At 53.5% G+C, this 4,190-nt stretch overlaps 1 pseudogene; it reads right to left on the bottom strand.

The window, feature by feature from the left end:
- Nucleotides 1-280: 280 nt before the first annotated feature.
- LOC108634729 lies at nt 281-4,190 on the bottom strand (annotated as a pseudogene).

Here is a 4,190-nt window from a genome sequence, read left to right as displayed (position 1 = left end):
AGTATCACCTAGGACTCTCACTCTGCAATCACAACTGATTTGAGGGGAGTTGCTTCACTCACAGACACACTGAATCCCCAAGCCCCCAGTCTCAGCAGGCCACTTGCTACATGCATGGCCCAAATTCAGACTCCGCAGCCAGCTTGCATGAGGCTGAGCATCCCCGTTTGGGAAAGGACAGTGTCCCAGCTAGTACAGGGCTGTCCCTTCATGGCCCACCTCGAGACCCCTTCACCACATGTGTTTCTGTCATGGAAGAATCTTCTCTCCTGGGGTAGGCCTACAGGGGACCGTCCCACTCATCTTCGCTGATAATCTGCTGGCAACACTTTGCTCCTGAGCAAGCTCAGCCCTGGGCTGACCAGGATCCGAACCCTCACACGAGCAGCCAAGAACTCCAACAACAATCATCAACTGTATGCAGGACCAAAACAATACCACCTCAGTAATCCTGTCTGATTCTGGGCAGTTGCACCTGAAAACCAGTTGAGAAAGTTAAGGCTCCAGGTGTCCAGCCTGCAGTTGATGCTCCCTGTTCAAAGTCCCAGAACCAATGGACTGGAGTGGAACAATGTCCCCTATACCCTGCAGGAAGAGAGGAGATGGGTGTGGATCCCATAGGTGGATCATCCACACCCCTGCACACCCACAATCATCATTCCCGGACTCATATTTTACCAGGGATGTCAAGGTAATACTCCTTAGTGATCACTCTTTTCAAGAAATAGGGGTGGTCCCGAAAGGAAAAGATCAGCTTGCTGCATGACCGTGGATGATTCACACCTGTACCTGCTAGGATAGGGAGGAGGGAAAAGGTGCAAGCTTCTAGGGTCCTCAGCTTGCCTCCCAGGCAGGCATTAACAGCTTCCACGAAGCCTCTCCAAACTCTCACAGTATAGGAGCATGGATAACATGATCATCCAACACCCCACTAAGTCCCATACCCACCTGACCTCAGTCTCCCTCCCTGACATTCAAGTCGATCATATAGCTGAGAAAGTCTTTATCTTGGTCGCTGATCATGACAGAAACTTGAGGATGGTTCATAATCTGCTTGAGGTCAAGGAGCCATTTATGCCACATGCTGGGCCAAGAAGAGCCAGGAGCATCAGCCCTACTCTGGGGTGGAAGAACAACATGGGAACAGGCATCTTCAAGGATGCTGGGCACTTCTGCTTACCCAGCCACTACTGATGAGCTCAGGCCCTGCCATACCATCAGAAAAGCTCATGGCTCTGTGTTCCTGGTGGTGTTCTGCATCTGAGGTGGTCTGCCATTCCCCAAGCAGGGGCTGTTTCTGATAGCTGTTATTTCCCAGACCTGTGTATGCTGGGTAGTGGCATGTCACTGCTTACATGGTAGGACTTACAGTCGTTGTGACAAACCCTGTCTGAAAGCAAAGGAGTTAGTGTTGGCTAGTGTATGTCTACATATGTTGTGTGTGTGTGTGTGTGTGTGTGTTACTCCCAGATCTCAGTTATCTTTGGAATCATTCATCCTTTACAACAATATCTGTCAGCAAAGGCTGCCCTGGTGTACTGTCTCTGTCCTTTCTGACTTAGAGGCTGTTCCTCCTCAGATCAGGCCTGAAGTAGACACACAAAGTCATGGCTGCGACACGTACAGGTGTGGCCCTGCCCAGACCCTACTCAGCTGTGCCTTTGGAGCCTGCCAACTGCCCAGTACCACACTTCCTTCAGGGTCCACCAGCACCCATCTTGCGCCCTTGCCTCCACCCCTGCTCCTGCTCCTGCCTCTGCACCTCCCCCTCCTCCTGAGCAGCGGACCACAGGGAGTAGCAGAAAGGATACCACGTTGGCCCAGAAGCCAGGGATGCCCTGGATGATGGCACTCTTCTGAGCCAAGTCACGCTTCCTCCTCTCATGGCTCTTGCACGTGAACCAAACGTAGGCCCTGCAGGTTTTCTCAGGCTCAGAGCTCAGATCCCCTTGCAGGGTCGCCAGTGCCTGCAGCACATCTAGTGCCGGAAGCTCACTCGGGCCTCCAGGCCTTTCCTGGCACTGCTCCTCCACCGTCTTCTGCAACTCCAACGAGGAACCCCTGTTGCTGCTCCTCATCTGGCACAACCTCCACATCCTCAAGGATGTCCTCTGTAAGCAGATAGAAACCCTGTCTGATCCCTGCCACGACTCCGTCCACCTGGGCCTCGCCGTCCTCTCCTGCCTCCACTCTGAAGAGGGTGGCATCTTCGCCTGGTGTGGCCACTGGTGGCTGCAAAATCCCAGCCATGCGCAGCATTATCAGGACCGGCCACGGGGCCCCATCCCCCTGAGAACCCAGGCTCACAACTAAGGAGGTATGGGGTCCCAGGACGCTCCCGCTTTCCTCTGACCGCCTCTCGCGCTCCTTTTGGCTCTGGCCATGACCCCAGCCTGGGTCAGATGCTAAAGGACAGGACTTAATAGTATCACAGCAAGTGGTGAGCAATGGCAGCCCAGGGTGCAGTAATCCTGTGGGGCCCACTAGCGTTTTTGCTGTGGGGAGTGTGGGGCATGGTTCAGAGGCTATGGCTCATGTGGGTGTGGTGTCGGCTGAACTATAGAAACGGATGGTGGCAGCCCAGAACAGGGTGAATGGGCCCTGGGACATCAGCCATACAGGCGGGGCTCTAGGCTGTGAGCCACACACAGGCAGCTGACCCAGATCTAGATCAATGGCCGAGAGGGGGGTGGAATGTAAACGATGGACACGCCCCTAGACCGGAAGGCATCTTCCGTGGTTCCTGGGATCTGCTCCACTGCGTGGCCAGACTCTGCTCCAGAGAGCTAGCAGGTTTTGCATCTGCCGCTACCTCAGGCGCTGTCATTGGTCTGGTTCTGGAAATTCCAACCACGGATTGCTGATCCACAATCCAAACAGCACACTCCTGTGTCCCACAGGACCTTCAATAACTGGGAGCTCTCCCTGAGTATCCAAAGGATACACAGGGGTGCCACGTGGCTGAACACTTTTCTCCACGGGACAGACAGACTGTTGCTGGCCAAATGCTAGGGGAGTAGGGAAAAAGCCCACCGTTTGCCACGTTGATCTCTTGTTCAGGGACACCAGGACCTTAGGGCATAGAGCTCTCTGTCTCTTTGTCTCTGCTTTGGCATAGCACTGTTTGGAGCAATCCTTCCTTGTGTGTACCAGGGCTGGTGTCTGTGTGTCTCCTTCTCTTTAAGTGGTGCTGTTGCCATTTGCCACTCTATGGACACCAGCACTTATAGGAGAAGCTTATCCTTTGAGTGAAGGCAAGCCCTTCTCCTCCTGAGTGAGTTGCACCAACGGGAGATCAGATATTTTGGTCCAGATATTTTAGATTGAGAGTGCTTTCTCAATCTTGAAAGCCAACAGTGGGCAGTCACTGCTGAACCACAGAAGGGGTCGGGTAACCCTCCCTCCCTCACTGGACAGACATGAACCTGCACAGGCCTGAGGTGGCTTGGCCACACTTTTCACAGAGGGAAAAATGGGGCATGCTCTGCTGGCATGAGGAAGCTCCCTGAACCTTGTTCAAATTCCTGCCAGTGAGTGGCTAAGGACAACTCCCTGTTAAGCTCCTGTGACTCACTGGTGCGGGAGACATGTACGTCTGCCCATTTACCCTATCGAGGCCCTTTCAAGTGGTTTTGCTCTCCATCTGAGAACACGTACCAGCCTGCCCAGTTACCCAATCCTGTGGGGCTGGGAGCAGCAACAGGAGCAATCTAAGCCATCCATCCTATAGTCCTGCCCCCCTATATATGCTTTCTGCAAAGAGTACAAAAGTGGTGTTTCAGACTGGAAGACTATGCAGGTAGCAAGTGCCTATGCTGCCGTGCTTGTCCATTTCTGAAACCTCACATAAATGGCAAGTGTTGCTCATGCTCGTGGTACGGTCAGGGAAAGAATGCCCAGTGTTCGAGAAGGATGGAAAGGCCTTTGTAGCTGCATGTCCAAGGGGCTGTGGGGTCACCCACTGTGGCTTCTGTGTCTAGGATTATAGCCTCTTCTCTGTCTTGGATCCTCTGCACTCTCACTGGTGGCCCCCAGTCAATTTCTTCCTGCCTCTCCTTTCTGCCAGGCTTCCTGGGTGCACCACTGTGATTCCACTTAGAAACTGCTCACTCAGTGAGATAACAGGCATTGGTACCCCGGCTCCAGTGCTTCTCATGGCCTGAGTATGTACCTTTCCCTATAGCTTTCAT

This window comes from Capra hircus, unplaced genomic scaffold (assembly GCF_001704415.2).
Source record: "Capra hircus breed San Clemente unplaced genomic scaffold, ASM170441v1, whole genome shotgun sequence".
Lineage (NCBI taxonomy): Eukaryota > Metazoa > Chordata > Mammalia > Artiodactyla > Bovidae > Capra > Capra hircus.
Note: the sequence above shows the minus strand (reverse complement) of the source record. Positions and strands in the feature narration are given on the sequence as shown.